The sequence below is a fragment of the Oncorhynchus clarkii genome, chromosome 12 (assembly GCF_045791955.1).
Source record: "Oncorhynchus clarkii lewisi isolate Uvic-CL-2024 chromosome 12, UVic_Ocla_1.0, whole genome shotgun sequence".
Taxonomy (NCBI): domain Eukaryota; kingdom Metazoa; phylum Chordata; class Actinopteri; order Salmoniformes; family Salmonidae; genus Oncorhynchus; species Oncorhynchus clarkii.
In genome coordinates, this window is record NC_092158.1 from 81,338,288 (window position 1) to 81,350,128 (window position 11,841).

An 11,841-nucleotide genomic window follows, 5' to 3' on the forward strand; every position below is an offset into this window, starting at 1 on the left:
ATTTATATGACAATTGTGGCTGTCCCTGACCCTGTTGAGGATGGGTTAGTTAATTACTGCTGTGAGACTTTCACTCTGGGTCACATTGACACAGGCTGAGGAAGCAAGTGTGATGATAAACACTCAAAGGCAATGGGGGGGGGGGGGGACATGATGGGGATGCTCTGTATTTGAGGACCTGGACACTCAGTTCAGACAGGTGACAGCTGCAGGGTCTTAATACAGGACATAACACAATATGCACTCAAGGTTTCTGTTCATTTGATTTTATATCAGAAAATGATATGCTACATAAACATCATTGACATCAATTTGCCTAGTGGTTCGAGTGTGGGCCAAAGGTTGCTGGATCAAATCCCCGAGTGGACAAGGTAAACATCTGTTGCTCTGCCCCTTGAACAAGGCAGTTAACCCACTATTCCTCGGTAGGCTGTCATTGTAAGTAAGAATTTGTTTTTAACTGACTGGCCTAGTTAAATAAAGGTTAAATATAAAAATGTGTATCCTTTCTTAAATCAGTTGTTCACCTTTTAGGCCTAAGCCGGCTTGATTTAATAGAACGTCTATGGAAGGGATGAACAATTCTCTCTCCGCCCAGATATAAAATAGTCTATGATCAAAAGACGAGGACGAAAACCATCACACACTACAGCCCTCTGTGACTGGAGTTGTGCATCCCTGACCTCTGGCCTTAGCAGAATGCTGTGAACTAGTTAGCAGGAGCACCCCCGAGACATAAGCATGGTCATATTTCTCCACAAGGACCTAAGGTCAAACTCATCATGTAATGGGTCTGGCTCTTTATCATCGACGCCAAAAGAGCTACTGTGAGTGTGTAATCATTCAACCATCTTAAAATAAAATAAAATGCTGTTTTGTGTTTTCAAATGGTCACTCATCAGTCCGCCCTTCGTGCACCGTGAGACTCCCCATGCCTATTCTAAATGTTCCGTTAATGTATCTCAGCAACCTTGAATATGGACATCTAGAAGCTTGATACCATAATGTGTTCATCTGAAAACCAGCTAGACAACCATTACAGGCCCTTTGATTTCAAAACTGGTAACCTTGCAATTTATGAGGTACATCCACTAAATATGAAAGCTTATGTCATAGCTTAAGCAATTGTTTGACTACGGATGTAGGATGTGCTTGCTGAAGCAAGTAAAAATGGTATGTCCTCAATTGCAACACTCACTACCGAGTTCCAAACTGCCTCTGCAAGTAATTACAGCACAATAACGGTTTGTCAGGAGCTTCATGAAATGGGTTTCCAGGCCCGAGTAGCCATAGACAAGCCTAAGATCAAGAATGGTGTAAAGCTCACCGCCATTGGACTCTGGAGCAGTGGAAGCCTGTTCTCTGGAGTGATGAATCACGCTTCACCATCTGGCAGTCCGACGGACTAATCTGGGTTTGGCGGATGCCAGGAGAAGGCTACCTGCCCCAATGCATAGTGGCAACTGTAAAGTTTGGTGGAGGAGGAATAATGGTCTAGGGCTGTTTTTCATGGTTCAGGATAGGCCCTTAGTTCAAGTGAAGGGAAATCTTACAAAGTCCATCTATGAGAAGATGTTCTTATGGATGGTCATCAGAATAAACGAGATGCTCGATACGAAGCAGGCAAGACAATTCTATATAGGAGTGTTGGACATCACTGGGTTAAAAATCTTTGATGTAAGTTAATTTCTTTATACTTATCTTTCTGAAATGTATTTAAAACATCATTAAGCAACCTTAAATGCAGCTATGTCAAGACTGCCGTCTTCAGTGGTGAACAACCATATAAACGGTTTGATTTTTGTAACTCAGTACAACAGCTTGGAGCAGTTCTGCATTAACTTCACTAATGAGAAACTGCAACAGTTTTTTAACCACACCATGTTTGTGCTAGAACAAGAGGAATACAAGAAAGAGGGAATAGAATGGGAGCTGATTGACTTTGGTATGGACTTGGCTGCCTGCATTGAGCTTATTGAGAAGATATAAGAAAATGTTAAAAACCCACTTTCAGTCATTTGAAAATGTATTTTTTTTTTATCAATACCTACACTTCAAGTAAGAATGATTTCATCAACAGCCATTGGGCATCTCCTCCATCCTTGAAGAGGATGTTCCCCAAGTCTTCAGACCCTTCTTTCAATTACAAACTGTACCACCAGCATCTTGGAAAGAACCAAGCCTTCCAAATGCCAAAGATTGTCAAAGGCAAACCTGAGGCCCACTTCACCCTGGTGCACTATGCTGGTACTGTGGACTACAGTTTCACTGGCTGGCTGGACAAGAACAAGGACCCGTTGAATGAATCTGTTGTGCAGCTGTACCAGAAGTCACCAGTCAAGCTGCTGGCTTTGCTGTATGCCTCCTTTGCGGCTGGTGATGCAGGTAGTACGCACGTCATATCCCACTGGGCACAGATGTCAATTCAACAGCTATTCCACGTCGGTTCAACTTCATTTCATTGAAATGACATAGAAATAACATTGATTACAATCAGTGTGTGCCCAGTGGGATGGTAATGAGTAAATTCTACATTGATTGTCATTTGTTGGTACAGTAAATGTCTCTTCTTTATGAAGATGCTTGTGGTGGTGAGAAAAACAAAGGAGGGAAGAAGCAGAAAGGTGGCTCTTTCCAGACGGTCTCTGCTGTTTTCAGGGTACATTAATAGCTAATCAGTATATTCAACTCGTGTGACATTTATATCAACTAACATCTAAGAAGATGTGTAATACTAACGACAATACTCTTCTCCACAGGACAATCTTGGCAAGTTAAAGACCACCTTGAGGAGCAATCACCCTCACGTTGTTGCCTGATTCCTAATGAACTAAAGACACCAGGTACTGCTCTGCTGACAGATAACTATTCTTGTTAGAAGTCCAACAAAGAGATCTTACCACAGGACTTTACAGAGGAAAACACTGAAAATATTTGATTTGTGACATTGAGGAAGCTGCTATACATGACAAAAATATGGCGCTATTGTCATGTGTGTGATGTTTTTCATTCATTTCTATTGAATACAGGTATAGTGGATAATCATCTGGTTATTCATCAGCTGCGCTGTAACGGTGTGCTGGAGTGTATCAGGATCTGCAGGAAGGCGTTCCCAAGCAGGATTATATATGCTGACTTCAAGCAGAGGTAAACCTTTATTCTCATAATTTAACTACCACAAGCTTAATTTGGTAGTTTAGTAATCTCTTATGCCTGCCATTGCGTCTTCTGTAATCTGACAGATACAGAATATTGAATGCCGGTGCTATCCCAGAAGGACAGTTCATCGATGGCAAGAAAGCTTCAGAGAAGCTTCCTGGATCAATTGATGTTGATCACACACCATATAAATTTGGACATACCAAGGTGATGATCCAATTACTTTATAAACATGCTCTTGTTTGCAAACCACATAGCAGTTATTCTCTGCTGATTTTCACATGGTGTTTATACAGTGCCCTCCATAATTATTGGGACAGTCAAGCATTTTCTTATTTTGGCTCTATACTCCAAAACTCTCAATTTGAAATCATTTTGAAATTACAGCACTTTTTTGTAGTCTCCCCATGCTAGGGGACCAAAAGTATTGGGACAAATTCACTTATGTGTATTAAAGTAGTCAAAAGTGTAGTATTTGGTCCCATATTTCTAGCATGCAATGACTACATCAAGCTTGTGACTCTACAATTTGTTGGATGCATTTGCTGTTTGTTTTGGTTGTGTTTCAGATTGTTTTGTGCCTAATAGAAATACATGGTAAATAATGTATAATGTAATTTTGGCGTCACTTTTACTGTAAATAAATGTTTCTAAACACTTCTAAGAAAAGTGTCACTGTCTCAATACTTACAGAGGGCACTGTATATACACATACAGTTTATCAACAGCATCTGTGTCTCAGTAAGCCATGTTATTGCAGGTCTTATTTAAAGCCGGTCTGCTGAGAAGAGGAGGAGTTGCGAGATGATGTGGGTACCTCATGAGAAAAGAATTCTCAGCTGGCTATAAAGAATTAAGACAACCCATCAGTTGAAATATTTGTATACTTATCTTTAAAAGAAAGTACATGCATTAGAACTGGTCAATAATATGGCATTACAATTACCTCTTTTTCAGAGATTGTGTGTTCATTCTGCAATACAACCACCGCTTATTCATGAACGTGAAACACTGGCCATGGATGAAGCTGTACTTCAAGATCAAGCCCCTTCTGAAGAGTGCAGATAGTGAAAAGAAGGTGGAGAAGATGGAGGACTTCATCACATGTAAGGGGGACCTGGCAAAGGCAAAGGCCAAGAGAAAGGAACTGGAGGAGAAGATGTTTCTCTGTTCGTGGAGAAACAAAACCTCATGTCACAAGTTCAATCTGTAAGTGCTATTAGAATTGTCAACATGAACTATCATTGCTTTTAAACATATCGGGTGTAGTGTAGTGTTTAAGAAGTGTTCCATTAGAAAGACAATCGGTTTTCCTGGGATTCCGAAACTCTTTTGGATGCAGAGGAGAGATGTGAGGCTTTCATTATAAGCTAAATACAGCTTGAAGCCAAACTGAAGAGTTGACCGAGAGACTGGATGATGAAGACTAAATCAATTCTGAGCTGACTGCCAATACGAGGAAGCTGGAGGATGAGTGCTCTGAGCTGAAGAAAGATATTGATAACTTAGAGCTCACCTTGGCCAAAGTGGAGAAGGAGAAGCATGCCACTGAAAACAAGGTTTGCATTTTTATATGAAATTGCAGTATCCATCTTCCTCTTTGCAGGTATTTTACTAACATCACTATGCCATTGCAGGTTAATAACCTAACAGAGGAGATATCATTCCAAGTTGACCAAGGAGAAGGCCTCCAAGAGGCACATCAGCAGACCCTTGATCTCCAGGCAGAGGAGGACAGTCAACACTGACAAAAGCGAAAGCTATGCTTGAACAAAAAGTGGATGTTGTGAGTAACACCTTATCAGTAGAAAAAAAGGATTGCATTGTAATGATTTAACTTAATTCTATCGCTACTTGTTTTCATACCATAGCTTGAGGGTTCTCTGGAGCAAGAGAAGACGATTCGCATAGACCTTGAGAGAGCCAAGAGAAAGCTTGAGTGTGATGTGAAAGTGACACATGAAGCCATAATGGATCTGGAGAATGAAAAGCAGCAGTCAGATGAAAAACTTAAGTAAAATCAGAGACTGCTGAAATAATAAGCAAGTTTTTCTCTGTTGTGGTCAAATGTACTCAATATATTTCCCCTTTGCAGGAAAGACTTGAAACAGCCCAGCTGCAAAGCAAAATTGAGGATGAACTAATACTGAGCTCCCAGCTTTGAAAGAAGATGAAGGAACACAATGTAATATAGTAAAACATGAAATATCTTTCAAATTATTTGCTCAAACTTCTTTGGTTTAAAATGGTATGTTCTCTCAATGTTCGTATTGAGGAACTCGAATAAGAAATGGAGTCTGAGCACTCTGCTTGTGTCAAGATAGAGAGGCAGAGGTCTGATCTCTCAGGGAACTTGAGGAGATCAGTGAGAGGCTTGAAGAGGCTGGTGGAGCCACTGCTTCTCAAATTGAGAAGAACAAGAAGTGTGAGGCTGAGTTTCAGAAGCTGCGTCGAGACCTGGAGGAGTCCACCTTGCATTACGAGTCCATCGCTGCCGCTCTTCTCAAGAAGCAGACAGACAGTATGGCAGAACAAATTGACAACCTCCAGATAGTTAAGCAGAAACTGGAGAAGAGTGAATACAAGATGGAAATAGATGACTTGGTCAGCAACATGGAAGCTGTGGCCAAATCCAAGGTATCATAAAACGTACAAATAGCATCAAATTGTCACCTATGCTTTCATGGTTCATTTGACAAAATCTCAATATTACTACAATACAGATTAACCTTGAAGAAAATGTGCCTCTCGAGGGTCAGCTAATCGAGTTAGACCAAGAGAGGAGAATGTACGTCATCTCAATGACATCAGTAATCAAAAGGCCCTTTCTCCAACCTGAGAATTGTTATTTTAATCATCCTTCCTTTTTACATGTGGAGGAGAAACAAACAAAAACTACCTTAACACGTATTCTAATTTGATCTTGTAGGGGAATTTAAATCGGACAATGGAGGAGAAGGAAGGTCTCATTTCACAACTGACAAGAGCCAAGCATGGGTTCACAACACAAAATGATGACCTGAAGAGACATCTTGATGAGGAAATTAAAGGTATCCTAATATTGTTACCATACTATATTGAATACATTGAAAATCTTATACGTGAGACCTACTTTACACTGAGTATCCCAAACATTAGGAACACCTTCCTAATATTGAGTTGCAGCCCCTGCTTTTGCCCTCAGGACAGCCTGGTACCTACTACCATACCCTGTTCAAAGGCAGTTAAATATTTTGTCTTGCCCATTCACCCTCTGAATGGCACACATACACAATCCATGTCTCAAGTGTCTCAAGGCTTAAATCCTTCTTTAACCTGTCTCTACACTGATTGAAGTGGATTTAACAAGTGACATCAATAAAGGATCATAGTTTTCACCTGGATTCACCTGGTCAGTCTCATGGAAATAAATGTTTTGTACACTCAGTGTGTTGTTTTCATCAAGGCTAAGAATGCCCTGGCCCATAGTTTACATTCAGCACATCACGACTGTGACCTCCTCCGAGAACAATTTGAGGAAGAACAGGAGTCCAAGGCTGAGCTGCAGCGCAGCATGTCCAAGGCCAACAGTGAGGTAGCTCTGTGGAGAACCAAGTATGAGACTGATGCCATCCAGCACACTGAGGAACTTGAAGATGCCAAGTAATTGCCAACTTTTTATAGATGTTCTACTTGTTTGCCATAGGTTACCCTATGCATAATCATGAAAAACGGTCTCACTTTCCACTGGAAAAGACTAAGCAGAGACTGCAGAGTGAAATGGAGGATCTCATGGTTGATGTGGGGAGATCAACTAGTGTGGCTGCTAATCTTGATAAGAAACTTTGACAAGGTAATATAAAAGTTTGATTTTATCTTTTTATGTATTAATGACAATACTCATTACATGATTTTAGATTCTAGTTGACTGGAAGAAGAAGTACTAGTCAGTCGGAGCGGGAAAGTGCTCAGAAAGAATCTCGATCACAAACCACAGATCTTTTCAAAATGAAAAGCTCATTTGAAGAAGCTCTGGATCATCTGGAAACTCTCAAAAGGGAGAATAAAAACCTAAAACGTAAACCCAATTCATGAAACGTGACAATCCATGACGTAATAGTCACAACACATAAAAACCTTAAGGTTTTACAATATGAAATGACCCGATTGTCTTTTGACATGTACTGTATGGCTTTCAAAATACAGAGGAGCAAATTGGTGAGAGTGGAGAGAGTGTCCATGAACTGGAGAAAGTCAGAAGACAAGTGGAAACAGAAAAGTGAGATGCAATCTGCACTAGATGAAGCTGAGGTAAAACATTTATATTAAAAACAAACTCAACAAGCACAATGTTTAAAAAATGAACACAATTAAGCCAAATCAAAAGAGTTTAAGGTTTACAATAATCAATATACATTTTCTTTTTTAAGGCTGCACCTTTTTGAATTTGGCCATATGAACATGAGCTTACTCCTCCTGAAATGTAATGAGATGCAGTGTAGGTTAGCCTACATGAATTATTGCAGCCAGAGCCCAACCTTCCCTTTAATACTCAACATTTTGTGGAGAATGGTCCTTGGTATATGGTTTGCTTACAGCTTCCTCAGCCTGTCTTTTGTAGGCCTTCACTTTGATCTGTAATTTATCCACCAAATCCTGAAGTCTAGTAACATTCTTCTTGTCTTCCTCAGTCTGTATGAAATCACAGGTGCAAGTTTATTTTTCACAAAAGGTTCAGGACAATGTGATAAGTGGATTGCAATTTAATTTCAAACTAGGGCTATGCCCATGAATGGAAAATAAATACATCTGTTAAAATGTTGGTGACAATATGACTTTACCTCTTGATTATACGGTACATTAATACGTTCTTATTTCTTACCTGATTGGTGAGCTCTTTCTCCCTCCTCTCATATTTAAGAACTCCATTGATAGCATCAACCCCCTGCTTTTGCTCAGTCTCAAGCTCATTTTCCAGATCACGGACCTAGATAGAGAAGTTTCTAAATCAGTATGCAATACAGTATTATAATTACCTTTGCTACATACCCTGCCCTCCAGTTGTACACGGAGCTTACAGTGCCTTGCGAAAGTATTCGGCCAACTTGAACTTTACGACCTTTTGCCACATTTCAGGCTTCAAACATAAAGATATAAAACTGTATTTTTTTGTGAAGAATCAACAACAAGTGGGACACAATCATGAAGTGGAACGACATTTATTGGATATTTCAAACTCTTTTAACAAATCAAAAACTGAAAAATTGGGCGTGCAAAATTATTCAGCCCCCTTAAGTTAATACTTTGTAGCGCCACCTTTTGCTGCGATTACAGCTGTAAGTCGCTTGGTGTATGTCTCTATCAGTTTTGCACATCGAGAGACTGAATTTTTTTCCCATTCCTCCTTGCAAAACAGCTCGAGCTCAGTGAGGTTGGATGGAGAGCATTTGTGAACAGCAGTTTTCAGTTCTTTCCACAGATTCTCGATTGGATTCAGGTCTGGACTTTGACTTGACCATTCTAACACCTGGATATGTTTATTTTTGAACCATTCCATTGTAAATTTTGCTTTATGTTTTGGATCATTGTCTTGTTGGAAGACAAATCTCCGTCCCAGTCTCAGGTCTTTTGCAGACTCCATTAGGTTTTCTTCCAGAATGGTCCTGTATTTGGCTCCATCCATCTTCCCATCAATTTTAACCATCTTCCCTGTCCCTGCTGAAGAAAAGCAGGCCCAAACCATGATGCTGCCACCACCATGTTTGACTGTGGGGATGGTGTGTTCAGGGTGATGGGCTGTGTTGCTTTTACGCCAAACATAACGTTTTGCATTGTTGCCAAAAAGTTCAATTTTGGTTTCATCTGACCAGAGCACCTTCTTCCACATGTTTGGTGTGTCTCCCAGGTGGCTTGTGGCAAACTTTAAACAACACTTTTTATGGATATCTTTAAGAAATGGCTTTCTTCTTGCCACTCTTCCATAAAGGCCAGATTTGTACGACTGATTGTTGTCCTATGGACAGAGTCTCCCACCTCAGCTGTAGATCTCTGCAGTTCATCCAGAGTGATCATGGGCCTCTTGGCTGCATCTCTGATCAGTCTTCTCCTTGTATGAGCTGAAAGTTTAGAGGGACGGCCAGGTCTTGGTAGATTTGCAGTGGTCTGATACTCCTTCCATTTCAATATTATCGCTTGCACAGTGCTCCTTGGGATGTTTAAAGCTTGGGAAATATTTTTGTATCCAAATCCGGCTTTAAACTTCTTCACAACAGTATCTCGGACCTGCCTGGTGTGTTCCTTGTTCTTCATGATGCTCTCTGCGCTTTTAACGGACCTCTGAGACTATCACAGTGCAGGTGCATTTATACGGAGACTTGATTACACACAGGTGGATTGTATTTATCATCATTAGTCATTTAGGTCAACATTGGATCATTCAGAGATCCTCACTGAACTTCTGGAGAGAGTTTGCTGCACTGAAAGTAAAGGGGCTGAATAATTTTGCACGCCCAATTTTTCCGTTTTTGATTTGTTAAAAAAGTTTGAAATATCCAATAAATGTCGTTCCACTTCATGATTGTGTCCCACTTGTTGTTGATTCTTCACAAAAAAATACAGTTGTATATCTTAATGTTTGAAGCCTGAAATGTGGCAAAAGGTCGCAAAGTTCAAGGGGGCCGAATACTTTCGCAAGGCACTGTATATTCCTTATGCTCCAGAGATGCCTGAATGGGAGATAATGTACAGTCAGAATAGACAGGAAGGTATTGTAGTTGGGAATTAGGATAAATATGAGGTACCCATCTTTACTATTACCTCTGCCTCCTCCAGGGCAGTCTGAACCTCTGTCTTCTCCTGTTCAGACTTTCTTTGACTTTTCAAGCTCATGGTTTTCCTGTTTCCCCTAGCTGTCCAGTAAGATCCATAATTTCCTCTAGAAAAGAAAAACATTTTCAGTAAGCATAATTGTTTCTATACTTAAAGATAGTGTGGCATGAGCGCATTTACTTAATAAAGAACCTTGACATACGTTGCAGGTTTTTGTTTTCGCGTTTTCGAAATTGTCAAGATATTCTTCATTTGAAGTTTAGTGCCCATGAAGCGAACCTCTTTCAACAATGCCTCCAGCTCTGCCTGACTCCTCAAATTTCTGCTTCCACTCTGCAAATTACAAAATAGTACTTATTATAGACAGGCTATATTTGTCATATAAATAAACACGTTAAAGCATCATAAACATTTATTTCTAAAATAGTAGGTATGCCATCTTGCACCTTATCAACATTTCTTTGCTTCTTGTCCAAAGAGACAGCAGCAGAGTTGGCTTTCAATATCCATCAGATACTCCACCTCCCCTTGGTCTTCTCCAATGAGGAGCACTTGGAGTTGGTTGCCTCAACAGCTTCCTCTGCTTCCTGAAGACGTAGGGCTAACTACTTCCTGTGGTGGGAAACATGGAATTCCATAATACCTTTCCCTTTGGTTGAAGCGATCACATGGAGAAAATAGCTCAGTTATGTTTGATCTTACTTGGCCTGTTCAAGTTCCTCAGTGCACTGGATGGCATCAGTATCAGTCTCATACTTCATACTCATACATCAGTCTCATACATACCTCACTGTTGGCCTTGGACATGCTCTGCTGCAGCTCAGCCTTGGACTCCTGCTCCTCCTCATACAGCTCTTTGGGCCAGGGCATTCGTAGCCTAATATGGAAAGCAAATGTCACAGGCTTTTTATTCAGAAACATAACATTTTAGTAGCATATATTATGTTGACCTTAACATCCTCCTCATTCTGCCTTTTCAGCTCTTCAATTTGTTGGACTTAAGCTTGTTTGCCATGAGTTAGGTTTGACATTAAGGAATCCTTCTCCTCACTCAAGCTGTCGTGACATCTCCCCTGAAAATGATCAAAATAGAAGTTCAGAAATATGTAGATGTGAATATTTTGGCTTTGGCTATTTGGATGTGAAGTTGTCACCATTTTCTGTCTGGAGTCGAGCCTTCTGGCTTGAAAGGTCATTGATCTCTGATGTTCTTCCTCTTTAGTATTCACTTCACTCAGATGATCTTCAAGAGAACTTCACAGTTTTTCCAAATTGATCAGCAAAATTGTAGATTTCACAAATTAAAAAGCTGTAGCTATTTCAATACATATTTCAAAACCAAAAACAAACATTAACAAATATTTGTTAACTTACCTTTGCTTTAGCAATAGCCTGCATGTTGCTTGACAGGTCATCCACCTCCACTTAAGCTCACTGCTTAACTCTCTGGAGGTTGTCAATCTGCTCACCCAGTTGCCACACAGTCTGCATGTTTTTTACAGAGTAGAAGAGGTAGCGTCATGCTGTAGAGAGGACTCCTCCAGGTCTCAACGCAGTTTCAGACTCAGCAGCAGAAACGCAGCAGCAGAAACAGCAGAAACTCAGCCTCACGCTTCTTGTTCATCTCAACCTGAGTAGCAGTGGCTCCACCAGCCTCCTCAAGGTTCTCACTGATCTCCTCAAGTTCCCTGGAGAGGTCAGCCCTCTGCTTCTCTAGCTTGGCCCGAACAGCACGATCAGCCTCAGTTTCCTCCTCAAGTTCCTCAATACAAACCTACAGGTTGACAAACTACTATCCAGTTTGCCTAGCACACCCATAGTGCATTTATCCATAACAGATCCTCAAGTACTGTAGTCCACAGTACCAGCATAGCA

At 40.5% G+C, this 11,841-nt stretch overlaps 2 pseudogenes; one reads left to right on the top strand and one right to left on the bottom strand.

Annotated features, from left to right (window-relative positions):
- Positions 1-1,509: 1,509 nt before the first annotated feature.
- On the top strand, positions 1,510-7,583 carry LOC139422564 (myosin heavy chain, fast skeletal muscle-like; annotated as a pseudogene).
- Positions 7,584-7,683: 100 nt separating this feature from the next.
- On the bottom strand, positions 7,684-11,457 carry LOC139422565 (myosin heavy chain, fast skeletal muscle-like; annotated as a pseudogene).
- Positions 11,458-11,841: the final 384 nt, after the last annotated feature.